The following is a 14,836-nucleotide window of genomic DNA, read 5'->3' as shown; positions in this document are numbered from 1 at the left end:
CCCCCTGCAGAGAAAAATCTAAATAAAAGGCATTGTCTCATGCTCTACTGTGCTCCAGCTGCAACAAGCTGACAGCCAGCAGAGAGAGAACATGCATACTGATGCATTGAGGTCTCTGTCTGTGTTTGTTATTTTCGCCGACCCTCCATCTCCCTTTTTGGGTACCCACAACTCGACTGGAGCTGATCTCCAGCAATGACTCGCCGACCCTCCCTCTCCCTTTTTGGGTACCCACAACTCGACTGGAGCTGGTCTCCAGCAATGACCTTTATATAAGCACAATCCAGAAAGATAACATAAACACCACACATACAGGACACACACACACACACACACACAGAGGTTACACATATACACATACCTGTATGGATTTGTAGTGGACAAATATGCACACACTTGCACACACACACACGCATGCACATGCATGTATCTCTGAACAGAGTCCTTGGTAGTAAATTGTTTGAAGTTTAATCACCCTCACAGTCTTGAAGGCTTTGAAATCCAAATCTTTCTTTCACACGTTAAGCTATTTCATTGTGTTTAATGCAATGCAAAAATTTTAAACCATGTAAAAAACTCACCTATAAATACAAGCTACCAAATACACATTCTTTTGCAGTAGTATGAATTTAAATTATGCTACATAAAACTTATGTAAATAAAACTTCTATAACCTCCATGTAACCTGCTCCTACCCATCCTTCCTTAATATCTGAACATAGGCTCTCCTCTTGAGTTGCCCACCCTGCTGTCTCTCTTTCATCCTGGGCAGAATTGTATCCTTTACCAAGTAAAGTAATGCATAGCTTCCTACTTGCCAAAGGTGACTTTGGATACCTTTCCTTTTCAGGACTCCTCATGCAGTCAGTGACTGCTTGGAGAAGTATCCTTTACTACTCCTGCTGCTTCTTTTCTGTTGATATTTCTCATTCTCAGATCCATTCCTTCTCTGTTCCCATACCTAGATCCCTGGTTTAGTAACTGATCAACTTAATGCCTGGACCCTAACACAGTAACCCTTTTGCTATTTTCTTTTTGATGTATAATTTTCCTACCAGTCTGTCATCTCTCTCTTTAGATACCACCATCATTATTATCACCTTGAGCCTCAGAGCCCTGCATATCTCCAAGTTTGTTATTGTTTTTTTTTTGTATGAGTAATTTTAAAACAGATCATGGACTTTTAGTCTTTTACTACAATGCTCTCCTTTTTTTCTAACTCTCCTAGCCTTTCATTATACTTGGGCTTATACATTTCACTCTAAGTAAATGCAGTTGCTGTAAGCCTTATGAGGCTTATAGAATCCTACAAATTTGGAGTTTGATAAAAGACCTTAAAAGTCATCATGTTTTGGGGCCGGCCTCGTGGCGCACTCGGGAGAGTGCGGCGCTGGGAGCGCAGCGTCCGCAGCAACGCTCCCGCCGCGGGTTCGGATCCTATATAGGAATGGCCAGTGCGCTCACTGGCAACACCAAGCCAAGGGTTGTGATTCCCTTACCGGTCACGAAAAAGACAAAAAAAAAAAAGTCATCGTGTTTTACATCCATTGTTTTATTTAATCCACAAAACAACCTTCTTTATCCAGTCAACCACCAAATATTTATTGAGCATGAGCCATGTTCGTGCCTTCATGGAACTTATATTTTACTGGAAGAAATAGTCAATAAGCGTATAAACAAATATATTTAATACAGTGTAATATATCTACAGTGTAATATAGTGTAGTGTAAATATCTACCTGTGAGGTAGGCTCTATTGTACTTTCTAATTCACATCTTACATATGAGGAAACAAGGCTTAGAAAGAAGTGTGCTTGGGCCGGCCCGGTGGCACACTGCTACAGTGCACCGCTTGGGAAGCGTGGCGGCGCTCCCGCCGAGGGTTCGGATCCCACATACAGACCGGTTCTCGCTCACTGGCTGAGCGAGGCGCGGGAGCAACACCGAGGGCTGCGATCCCGTTGCCGGTCCCGGTCTGGTACGGGGGCGACACTGAGGGTTGCGATCCGTTGCCGGACACGGAAAAAGACAAAAAAAAAAAGAAAGAAGTGTGCTTAAGGCTACACCATCTCTATGGCTTCATGGCATGAGTGCTGAAATACTTCCCACTTATTCAAGTACATAGACTAGTGAAGACCTAGCATTTATTCAGCATATTGCCTTACCTCTTAATTATGATTGTCAGCTGTGTATACATGAAAACTGTCAGAGATGCAGACATCAGGAAGAATCTGCTTAAACTGAGGACATTGTCTGACAATATCATTCTTCAATATATCCAGGATATGAATTTTTTTCTATTTGCTTCTTTTTTGCCTCAAACATGACCTACCCACTGGACAATCTAAAATGCTATTAAAATATTTAAATGTCTTGCAGGATAAGTCATTAAAATCTTTTATCATAATTTAGTCATATATAATTAATTTTTATAGAGGTTATTTATGGAAATTGATATATGTTTTCATAAAAACAAAGATTCAATTACAATGAAGTGTTCCATTATTTCTCACCTACCAAGATGTCATTTTGGTTCTTATGGTCAACTTCTGATGCCTTTCTCCTTCAGTCCATTAAATCAAGATGCTCCAAGTTTTCTCCTGGCTTCACTACCTGTGTGGAGTCCATTAAATCAAGATGCTCCAAGTTTTCTCCTGGCTTCACTACCTCCTGAAGCAGGTACAGTAATGGTGCAGGAACACCAATCCTACCTGTTCGATCTGAGGAAACATTTCTCAGGAAATTCTTTTGTAGGACTGAATTTCAAATAATGCATATACTGCAAATCATTTTAATAGCAAATCACTGGAATTTTATTCACCTTTCTGATCTTTTTACTTTTATTTGCCTGATTTCTACTTTGTTACTATATACACTTTTCAGAACTATTTAATAAAATTCACTAATGATAAGTATCCAGAAATAATGTTCTTACTAAAACATGGTATGCTTTAAATATCTGTTGATGATTTTGGAATACAAAGAAGTGAAACAGTATTCGAAAATATTTTGTCAAAACATTTTGTACTACTTAAATCCATCTAGTACTTTGAGTTTTTCCGAAGACTCAGACGTTGCCAAATGATATCCATTCTACCAAGTTTTGTCACTAGCTTCAACACTGTTATTTAGGACTTTGGAACCAGAAGTACTGTTGCACTTCTTGAAAGAGGGAGAAACATCACTTTCTCTTAATCACTCCTTTTCCTTTCTATAAATTAACACTGATAGAGTTTGGATGTATTGTTGCCGCCAAAACGCATGTGGAAATCTGATCCCCAATGTGGCAGTGCTAGAAGCTGTTTGAGTCATGAGGGCAGATCCCTCATGAATGGATTAATGCTCTCTCTGGGGGCTGGGGGTCCTGAGTGAGATCTTGCTCTATTAGTTCCTGCAAGAGCTGGTTGTTTATAGGACCCTGGCACCTCCTCTCTCTCTCTCTTGCTTCCTCTTCCCATGTGATCTGCTTGTACCTGCTACTTCCTGCCATGAATAGAAGCAGCCCGAGGCCTGTGCCAGATGCAGCTGTCCCAGAATCGTAAGCCAGATAAACCTCTGTTCTTTATAAATTACCCAGTCTCAGGTAATTCTGTTATAGCAACACAATATGGACTAATACAAACACTGTAGTAAATAAAGCTCTTCTTTCATAGTCTGATAATCAAAAAGTTGCAGCAAAATAGTTTCTTGATCCTTGTTAACACGGCATTTGAAGTTTTAATTTATATACTTAAAGGTCCTCGAAAATTTCCCCTTGCTCAAACTGAATCTCTTCTGATGAAAATGTGTTTGGTGGCAAGCAATGAGTTTCATGTGATGATGCAACGGAGGATGAGCCAGGCCATGGAAACAGAACTTGCACAGAGGCTGCAGAGGCTCACTGTCCTAGCAGTCAACAGGATTGTTTATCATGGTAGGACTATAGAATGAATGTGTTCTTCCTCAAATAGCAAATTAAAACAAATAATTTAAAAGGAAACTGATTAGGTTTCAAATTTTTAAACAGCAATTTTTTTTTTTTGTTAACATCCGCATTATGAAAGGAATTTCTAATTTGGAACTGATAGTCTTGAATAAAAATCTGCATTTTAATGTGTTAAATGCTGGCCTACATTGACCACTGAGTTTATAACAGTTTGGCACCTCCAATATTTTTAAAAAACTTCTTTTGAGGCAATTGTAGATTCACATGCAGTTGTTAAGAAATAATACAGAGAGATTTCTTTACCCAGTTTCCCCCAATGAACCTTGCAAAACTATAGTCAAATCACTGCTAGGATATTGACACTGATATAATCAAGAAACATAACACTTCATTACCACAAGATCCCTTATATTGCCCTTTTATAGCCATGCCCACTTGCCTTCCACCAAAAGCCCTGGCAACCTCTAATCTGTCCTCCATTTCTATATTTTTGTCATTTCAAGAATGTTGTATAAATGGAACCATACAGTGTGTAGTCTTTCAGGATTGGCTTTTTCTACTCAGCATCATTATCTGGAAAGTGGTGGTTGTATGCATTTATCAAAAGTTCAATCCCCCCCCTTTTTTTTTGCTGAATAGTATTCCATAGCATGGATGCACAGTTTGTTTAATCATTTGCCTATTGAAAGTCAATCTGTGTTGTTTCCAGGTTTTGCCTATTACAAATAAAGATGCTATGAACATTCATGTACAGGTTTTTGTGTGAAGATGTCTTTATTTTGGGGAGTTAAATGTCCAGAAGTGCAAATACTTGGTCACATGGTAGTTGCATGTTTAGTTTTTTAAGAAACTGCCAGACTTTTCCAGAGTGGCTGTACAATTTTACCTTTGCACCAGCAGTATGAGTGATCTGAGTTTCTTTGCATCCTCACCAGTATTTGCACTTGTCACTATTGTTTATTTTAGCCATTCTGATAGGTGCGTAGTGATATCTTATTGTGGTTTTAATTTGCATTTCTATAGTGACTAATGATTATATATTTATTTATGTATATGTAGTAATACCTGGAGTAATCACTAAAAAAGCTTTGCAAAGAAATACACTGAAAAAACACTGTAGATAATATTCTCACCACACACACACAAAACCTATGTGAGGTAGATATATTAATTAGCTTGATTGTGATGATAGTTTCACAGTGTATACATGTATCAAAACATCGAGTTATATACCTTAAATATATATGATCTTATTTGTCAACTATACCCCAATAAAGCTAAAAAAATTTTTTTAGGAAGCACCACAGATTAGTCAAAATGGAATTCTAAAAAATGTTTGGGTAACCGTAAGGCAAGGAAAAGAAAACAGTCATTGTTAATCACTAGAAAAACATGATAAACCCAAGGTATTTTTGTGAGGGTTTTTTGACTTTTGTGATTTATGTTTGGGGCAACAGGCTTCTGGACTAAAACTCTGAAACCGAACCACATTTATCACATACTCAGCATTTGATTGGATAGCACATCCAATGAAACAGCTCTGCAGATCTATCTAATGTAAAATATGATGTGTTTTAATGTTTGATTTGTACAAGAAGCTCGTGGTTTTAATAATTCTGAAGTTTAACTCATCTTCATTTCATTAGTAAATTGAATCTTTAATTTATAATTGCATGACTTACATACTTTTAAATTTCTACATTGTTTTAGATGAATTCACTTTCTCTACTATTTTGTATCTACTACATCTGGTACACCTATTCTACATTTATATTGGATAACTGAATTACATTGAATATTTTTACTAGCATAATTACAATTTGTAATGGCTAGTTATTAGTGATGTGACTAATTTTTTTTATTTAGTCAGTTAAAATAGAAAAAAATTGATGATCATTTGAAATGATCAAAACCAAAATATTGAAAAGGATTTCAGAGTCTGTAAATTCTGTCACTTCAAGAGTGATAAATGAAGAGTTTGAACAGTACATTAAATTGTTTTGGGGAGCTATTTACCAGTTTTATAAAATTAAGAGTATACTTGGTGACCATATTATTCTATTTTTAGGTATTTACCAAAGAAATTTAAACATATGTCCATAAAAAGATTTGTACAAGAATATCCACGGTTTTTTTCATAATAGCCCAAAACTGGAAATAACCCAAATGTCTAACAAGAGAATGTATAAACAAATTGTGGTATATTTATAATAGACTTACAGAGCAATAAAAGGAATAGACTGTTGACATACCTCCATTATTGATGAATCTCAAAAACATTGAAATGGTAAAAGGGGCATAGTTTTCTTCTAGGGAGAATTTGAAGTGGTGTTTTTCCTTTCCTTTATAGTCAGCAAAGTTGCCATCCATCAAAATCAAACCCTGGTGTGAACAGTTCTCCCCATATCAGCTTCCCTTCACTACTTGTCTGTTGGTGGCATCATTATTAATTGCATCTTGCAATATTGAACTACTGTTGACTTTTCTTCTCAAGTCCATTTCATCTTCACGGCCAGTCATTTTTTCACCTGAGTCTTTCTGATTTCGCGGTAGTCTACCTGCCCTATTCTAGTTTGGACTTTAACCGCTTATGATTGGATCACTACAGTAACCTGTCCACCTCAAGACCAAACCACTGTACCTGACTTTTTAAAAGTTTATAGTGGAAATTTTCAAACACACTTAAAACTTGGGAGAATCAAAAAAGGATCCCACATGACCATTACCTACCTTAAATTTGTTTTTGTAGTATCTTGAAGCAAATCTCAGGTATCAAATTATTTCACCTATAAATGTATCTCTAACTAATAAGCATTCTGTTTAACATTATAACACTCAATAATATTAATAATTCTTTATTATCATCTAATACCCCATCAGTATTTAAATTTTCCCAATTTTCTTATGATTTTTATTATTTATTGAAACATAATTCTCTTATTTTCAGTGGAACTCATCTTAATGCTTTTATTTACTCAATGCCATGCCACACATCGACCTTTATGAGCATGATTACTTTTCCATGAATAAGGAAGTATAGTGTTATTTTGTTAATTTCATTCCCCATGTTTATTATTTTTATTATTTTTGGTGCTGTTGTGAATGCATAATATGTTTCTCCATTGATTTAGTTCCTTCATTTCTCTCAGCAATCTTTTGTAGTTTTCAGTGTACATGTCTTGTGTTTCTTTTATTAAATGTATTCCTGTGTATTTTATTCTTTATGACACTTTTTAAAATAAAATTGCTTCTATAATTAAAAGAAACAATTTTTTGCACATATCTGTGGGGTTCAGTGTTGAATATCAATACCTGTGTGCAAGATGTGATGCTCAAGTCAGGATAATTAGTATATTCAACATTACACAATGTAATCATTTTTGTGGCTCTTTACCAATTTCTCAGTAATCCCCCTCCATCTTCCTCTTTCCCACCTCTGCTGGCCTCAGATCTGTTCTCTCTTTTTGAAAGTTCAACAAATTATTGTGATTGTTGTGTCTTTCTTTCTTTCCTATTTATTTGTTTTTTGTATTTTTAGGGTTTTTTTTTTTTTAGCTCCCACTTATGAGTGAGGACACGCGGTGTTTCTCTTTCGGTGCCTGGCTTATTTCACTTAACATAATTTTCTCTAAGTTCATCCATGTTACTGCAAATGGCAGAATTTCATTCTTTTTTATGTCTAACTAGTATTCCATTATGTAAATATGCCACATTTTCCTTATCCATTTGTCTGTCTATGTACAGTAAGCTTGGTTCCAACTCTTGGCTATTGTCTTTCCAAGAGAAGTTGGGGAAGGTTTTTAAAGGGAAGGAGTCCCTCAATGTCAGCATCTTGTCTTGATGATTTCTGATATCTTCACGTGGTCATGGGGGTTGGGTGTCAGTTCCAGGAGCACCCTGTATGCAACTCCCAAAGGGGTCTCAAGGTTAACCTGTAATTTAGTTTTTACAATTACAGGGAAAGAAATAATGGGTAGATGATAAGTTTTAAATAAAGAACAAGACTTGGGGAAGGGGTTTTGCAACTCAGTGAATATCTGTTCCCTTCTTATCTCAGTTTATTTTATCAGGGTGGTTATGCCCATTTGGTCTCTTTCTGTTAATTACCAGGGCTGTGGGATGATCACATGCCTTGGGGTCTCATGATTCTGGAGTAGAAAAGTAACAAAATGTCCTCTGCAGGGAAATAGGAGTCAGTGTGCTTCACAGGCGTGGAGCTATCCTGTCTAGGTCTTTCTACTCATTAGTTCCCTATGTGGTGTTACAATGTTGATTTTAAAAAGGTGTCAGAAAATTGTGGCCAGTGCACTAAATCTGGCCTCTTTTTGTAGCTAAAGTTCAATTGGAGAACAGTCACGCCCAATCATTTACATATTGTCTATGACTGCTTTTGTGGTATAGCTGCAGAGTTAAGGAGTTCCTATAGAGATTGTCTATTACCATCTTGACTTCTCCAGTCACCTCCTAACTGGTCTCCCATTTTTCAGTCTTGCTTCCCTCTAACTAGTGGCTTTCAAACTTTTGTAGACTGTGATCCACAATAAAAAAAAAATACATCCATGATAACCCTAGAACATATACATATGTGTTAATGTGTATGTACATCTGAAACAAAAAATTCACAAAATAATACATACTTTTACTCTGTAGGATGCATTTTGATATTTTTAAAATTCTATTCCTTTGTCACTTTTTCATGCTGATATCATAAACTAAATTCATTTCATTGCCCACTCATGGTTTGAAACACACTGTTTCAATCCTTTTCAATATAGCATCCAGTTTGATAGTTTTACATCATTTCCCTACTTAAACTCTTTCATTGGCTTCCAGTTGCACTCTTAGGATTCAACCTAGAAGTAATAGCGTGGCTTACAAGGACCTTCCTGCATGTTCCTGCCTCTCCTCCCCTTCACTCTTTCTCACTTCTCAGCACCTTCACACGGGTTCTTTCCTCTCCATGGAAGAGTCTTCCTTCCCCCAATCTTCACCTAGCCAACTCCTATTATCCTTCAGGTGTCTGTATAAAGGTCACTACCTTAAGAAAATTAGATATCCCCTTATAATTCTCTTCCTCCTCTTTACTTTTTATTCATTGTTTTATTATCATTTTATAGTTATGTGTTTCTTTGCATAACTTTTCGTTGAATATCAATGGCTCCCACTAGAGTGTAGGTTCTGTGGTTGCTGAGCCCAGCTCTGTTTTGTTTACTGTGATATCCACAGCATCTAGTACAGTCCTACACAGTCAGCAGATATTTTTGGCACCTACTTGTGTCAAATGCTATGATTGGCCTTAGAGATAACAAGCTTTTTTTCGGCATGTAGTGTGTCTGAATGTGATATCCACAGCATCTAGTACAGTCCTACACAGTCAGCAGATATTTTTGGCACCTACTTTGTGTCAAATGCTATGATTGGCCTTAGAGATAACAAGCTTTTTTTCGGCATGTAGTGTGTCTGAAAACAGGATAGCTAAAAGACAAAACAGGTTAATAAATATATTATGAAGAGTATTAGAGTCCTGGAATTTCTATAAACAATGGTTTCTTTAGATTAAATCTCTTATCTGGAGGGAGATTTTACTCATTTACTCATGATAGACACTCAAGGAGCTGCAGTGGTTGCGTTGAATGGCTATGAATAAATTTCCCACTGATATATACAAGGACGTAAGCCAAATGATGCTGCCTTTTATTTTTAACGTATTTCTATGTCATTATGCAGTTCTCAGGCTCAGAATTTTAAGTTTGAAAGAATCTAACAAGGTGTTGAGACCCGTCTCCCACTTAATGCTGAAATACTCGATTATAACATCTCTGACAGATGTTCATTGGACTATGAACCCTTCCAATGTTGGAAAAGTAACCATTACACAAAACAGCCTATTCCATTTGGGACAGTTGGGATTGTTAGAAAAATTTTTCATTATGTTGAGCCATTTTTCTGCCCGTTTGTCTGCCCTTTGGAATCTTGGAGATAAATTTGCTATCTTCCACAGAACAATCTTCCAGCTATTTGTAGAGAGCTAACTGGCCCAATAAGTTCTTTTTTCATAGTTGAAACAATTCTAGTGTGCCTACTTATTCTTCATATAACATGATTTCCACACGCTTTCTTTTCCTATGACTCTTGATTTACTCCAGTTTTTCTGTATATTCTTTAAAACTTGGCATCCAGACTGGGAGTGAAATTCCTGCTGTGTCCAGACCAGTGTGGAGCACAGGGGGACTATTTCTTTCCTTTCTCTGAATACTACTTCTGCTAGTCTAGCCTTGGTTCATCACAGTTTTCAGCAGCCAAGTCACACTGTTGGCTCATCTAGTGTTGACTTTCAACTAAAACCCCTAGATCTTCTTCACCTGAGCTCTTGTTAAGCCTGGTGTTCTCCAATCCTGAATTTAGGCATGCCATAGTTTTCTCTCTTGTATTGATGTAATCAATTTTTACATTTATTCCCATTCAGTCTCATCTTATTAACTTCAGACCAGTCTTCAGTCTTTTGTGGGGTCTATAGGATTGGCAAAAGAAAAAACTCAAACTCCAGTGAATACCACAAAACAGTTATTTGGTTTAAGTTCATGAAGTGAAAAGCTGTGCTGGTTTTAAGTTTTGTCTCAAGTTGCCTTCCTCCTCCATCCCATGCCCCTCTCCCCTTTCAGTGTTTTGGTCTCAGGCCCAGTGGAGGATGTCTGCAACTAGACTCTGTTTAGGGAGGGCTCAGCTCTCTTCCTCCACATACCACCATTCAGTAATAGCTCAGGTGTGTCTTGGCTAAGCCAAGGGAACATCTTCTAGCTTTGCTGAGAAAACCTTTGCTGCCTGGCAAGTTGCCACCTACTTGTGCTGTAGCATTGTCTGGCAGGATTGGCCCACTGTCTTCCAAAGAAAACAGAAAGCAATGTCCCCTCCTCCCTAATCTCTTTTGTCCCCATAATCCAGCTCTGGAAAATATTTGAAGGCCACAGAAGTGCGTGTGCCCTTCGATATTTATATTGGCTGGCTCCTTTTCCTTTACCCTTAAAAAAAAAAAAAGATCAGGTTAGTAGAAAATATGGAGAATTAATCGCATGACAGCAGCAGAGGGATTCATTAGAGAAACTGAGATGAATTCTCAGATTTCAAGCTCTCAGGCAGGAGTCACAAAGGAGTACTTGTCTTCTAGTTGTGTTTAATCATTTCTTTTGTGGCACCTTCCTTGTCCACAATACGAATCTCAGTGTCTGGCACGGGGGAGCCTGAGAACACAGGCAGTCCAAATACTGGCTTTGATTTGGGGATTACTACAGCAATATTAACCACTTCCTTCTAACCTCCCTTTGATAAAGTGGAGAAGGCAATGGATAGTGCTATGTCATTGCTTTTACTTAAAGTGTTAGCCGTTAAAAATTTGTTTTAAAATTGGAAAAAATGTGCATGAAGTTTTACTGTGGAAAATTCTCAAATGGACCAAAAAATGCTGAGGAATAAAATTTTGCAAGAGTGTTCTCTTCCAGCTTAATATCTTCAGAGACCCTTCCTTTCATGAACCTCAAAGGCAGCTTCAGTGATGTCTTGCCCATGACTCAGTTAATTTATGTGCAAAATTTTACTTGAAGGAACTTGGTAAAATAAAATAATGATTTTTCTTTATAAATGTATAAAGGCAGCAGCTGGACTCCCAGCAGTTACTGGTAGTATTAAGATTTCACTCTCAGAGTTCAAAGTAGTTCTGATTGCTTTATGTAAGTAGTGGAGTTTCACCGCTATTCTAATTCCTTGTGAAACTTTTTAAAAGCCCAATCATATTAGGAAGTTCTATATTGAAGCTATTTAAGAGAATAATCTTTTCTCGAGCACTTTCATATACTTTAAAAGTTCATATTCATATATAATCAATTGATCTTATGAGTCATTTGTATGTATTTATTAAAGCACATTCTATAAAGCCCTTCTCAGTTATACTTTTTAGCATAGTTCTAGGTAAATATATCTACCTGAAAGCAATGAAAAGGATAGTTCTTGAATCTTTGTGATGTTTCTGGAAAGAGAATTTATTAACCTGAAGTACTCATGCATATAATTAATTTTAAAATCATTTAGTTTTAAAGTTAAGTAACTCAGTCAACTTGTGCTTTTATCAGACATTTAGGGTCTAACAGGTACACATCTAGTATCACAAAAAGTTTCACAGGGAATACTCTTCTCATGGCTCACCTTAGGGTATAGGCTGTAGAACTCACTCAGAGACTCAGAACGGAACGTTGGCAAGCAAGTCACAGTTTCATGCCATGTTTCTCCTACCTGCCAAGTGGATGGTACTTGTCACCTGCTTGTAAATTGAGAAAAAATATATCAATCTTTTTTGTTTCAGTGATAAGCAGGAAGGAGTGATTACTATGGCCTATAGAGGTTATAGGGAAGGCTCTATGGGAAAGGGAAGACTTGAGCAAGGCCTGAAAGTATACATAGGATGTTAGTCATTCAAAGACTATTTTTTGAGGACTTCTGATACAAACACATTTAAGATATGTTTCCTGCTTCTGATTTGGATTGGCATAGGGGAGTCATAAAGTCAACATGAGAAAGGGAGCAGGCAGGGCAAAAGCTCATAGTGTGTTTTGTATATGTTAAGTAGTGGAAGATGTGATTCAATTTAATTTTTTAAAAAACAGTCATTTGTCCTAAGGAAATCATTAATAGATTAGCACAAATATGTACGTATAAATATTTTCACTTGTGCTATTTATAGGAATGAAAAACTGGAAAAACCCTAGATAACTGATTAAGTCAGATTATAAGTATACAACATAATGTTCTATAGCTATTAAAAATCGTGTTGTATAAAAATATTCAAATGGGGGAATACTCATGATATAAGGAAGAATGAAAAAAGTAGGTTATAAAACAATGTACAGTATGATACCCATTTTATAAAATATATTTATGACAAGGAAAAAAACAGAGAGGATACACAAGTTGTTAGCAGTTGTTCTATATATTCTGAGACCATGAGTTATTTTCATTTTCTTCTTTGGGCTCTTTGGTGTTTCAACTTTTTTCTACAATTAGAATTTGACTTTTTTTTAAGTTCTAAAAATTTAGGCATTTATTGATTGATTAACTTAGGTTAGGTAATATAGAGTTCATTATGAAAATTTGAGTAGATAAGTGACAATGAAAATAATATTGTTGAGAGACAAATGTGGTAAATATGTGTAAGGTATTTTAGAGGAGAGAAAGTTTAGGAGTGACGAATCTGCAGATTGTAGCAATAATTTATTGTAAAATGATAGATGTTTGAGATCAGATGGTGGTAATAGAAATACAAAAGAAGGGGTAGATGTGACGCATTATGAAGGATGCATAGACAATATATGGTAAAATAGCTCTGAGAGGAAAGAGAAGAGTCTCAAGGACAAGTGTAATATTCCAACCTACTTGGAAGAATAAAGCCAATAAAAAATAGCTTGCTTTTGGGGCTATGAGAAAAGGTTTCAATCTAGGCTTTTTTTGTTTGGTTGTTTTTTGTTTTTTATTTTTTATTTGGAAGTACAGAAAAGTTGCAAGAATAAAAACAGTACACAGAACACTTGAATACCTTTACCCATATTCATCTATTGCTAATATTTTACCACATTTGCTTTATCATTTATTCTGTCTACTTACTTAGCTATCATCTACCTACATGTAAATATACAATACACATAATATTTGTCTAACCCATTTGAGGGTAAATTACATTTATCTTGATTTTTTACACCCAAACACTTCAGTGTGTATTTCCAAGAAAAGAGATATTTCTTTTACATGAATAGTAGGCTTATCAAACTCAGTAAATTTGATTAAATACTTTTGTTTAATCTGCCATTTTTATTCCAGTTTGTATTTCAGGAGTGCAGTAGTGTCCTTTATAGCATTTTTTTCTCCAGCACAGGATCAGTCTAGGATTAGGTATTTCAATTAATTATCATATTTAATTGTCATGTTCCTTTAGTCTCCTTTAATCTGGAACATATCCAGAGCTTCACTTTATCTTTTATGACTTAGAGGAATTCAGGCTTCTCCCTCACTTTAAAAAAATTTGTCTGATGTTTCCTTATGATTAGGTTCAGGTTATACCCTGTCAGCCAGGTAATGTTTTGTCCTCAGGTTATTACATCTGGAGGCACATAATGTCTATCTGCCCTTCGTTGGTGACGTAAATTTTGATTACCAGGTCAAGGTATTGTCTAAGTTTTCCTCTGTATAGTTACTCTTCTTACTTTGCAAGAACAAAATAGTAGCAAGCAAATATCTTGTTCCTCATCACAACCCCAGATTTAGTATCTATTGATGAATCTTATATCATCTAAGCTTTATAAAATGGCTGCAAAATTATGATTTTCCAACTCCAACATTCCCTCCACATTTGTCAGTCAGCACTAGACATTTTTTTATAGGAGAGCAAGAAAGCCAGAAAACTCTCTCTTTTCCCCTTCTGTCCATTCATCCATCCATCTCTTACTAGTTTGGACTCATGGATTCCTATTCTTTTCAATGGTTATTACAGTAATGAATTCTTTTGTTGCTTAAATTGTCTCAGATTTAGCCAGTATGTTCTTGTATATGTTCCTGCCATATTTTTAGCCCTTCCTTACTTTTTGGCATAAATTATCCTAGGCACATCTTGTACTTATCCTGCCTCAACCCTCAAGTCACCCATTTTCCCAAGAAATCCAGGTTCATTTTTAGTGGAAATGGTATTAGTGACCAAGTTCTGGGCCTAGATGTGCTCATTGCTATTGAGGTGTCTTTCCTCCTGGGCCCTGAAAGAATGGAACTGGGAAATTATATATGTACAAGGGTACTTTAAAAAGCTCATAAAAAGATTCATATTAGCTTTTAATTCTATTTTTCCATGGACTTTTTTTTTTCCTTTTTGTCTTTTTT

Source organism: Galeopterus variegatus, unplaced genomic scaffold (assembly GCF_000696425.1).
Source record: "Galeopterus variegatus unplaced genomic scaffold, G_variegatus-3.0.2 Scaffold6747, whole genome shotgun sequence".
NCBI lineage: Eukaryota > Metazoa > Chordata > Mammalia > Dermoptera > Cynocephalidae > Galeopterus > Galeopterus variegatus.
The sequence above is the reverse complement of the archived record's forward strand: the minus strand, read 5'-3'. Positions refer to the sequence as shown.